This window comes from Oryzias melastigma, linkage group LG21 (assembly GCF_002922805.2).
Source record: "Oryzias melastigma strain HK-1 linkage group LG21, ASM292280v2, whole genome shotgun sequence".
Taxonomy (NCBI): domain Eukaryota; kingdom Metazoa; phylum Chordata; class Actinopteri; order Beloniformes; family Adrianichthyidae; genus Oryzias; species Oryzias melastigma.
In genome coordinates, this window is record NC_050532.1 from 17612428 (window position 1) to 17612642 (window position 215).

The 215-nt window shown below is 29.3% G+C and overlaps 1 protein-coding gene across 5 annotated transcripts in view; it reads right to left on the reverse strand.

Annotated features, from left to right (window-relative positions):
* Positions 1-215, reverse strand: part of LOC112155431 (coiled-coil domain-containing protein 148) — a 25592-nt gene that overhangs the window by 19568 nt on the left and 5809 nt on the right. The window lies entirely within an intron of this gene.

The following is a 215-nucleotide window of genomic DNA, read 5'->3' on the forward strand; positions in this document are numbered from 1 at the left end:
AACCTCTTTGTGAACTTTATTCCTCTCTTCCTTTTTTCTTTAATGAATCACTGGGTATTATAAATCTCCTTTTTGTATTCTAGTCCTGTTTTAAGCAAACATGGAAGGACTTCTATTTATGCAGTTCATCTCTGCTTTAGATGTATAATTGTGTGAATGCATTCAATGCATTCACACTATAGTGTTTCTGTTTTTCTTTAAATATTATTATTATT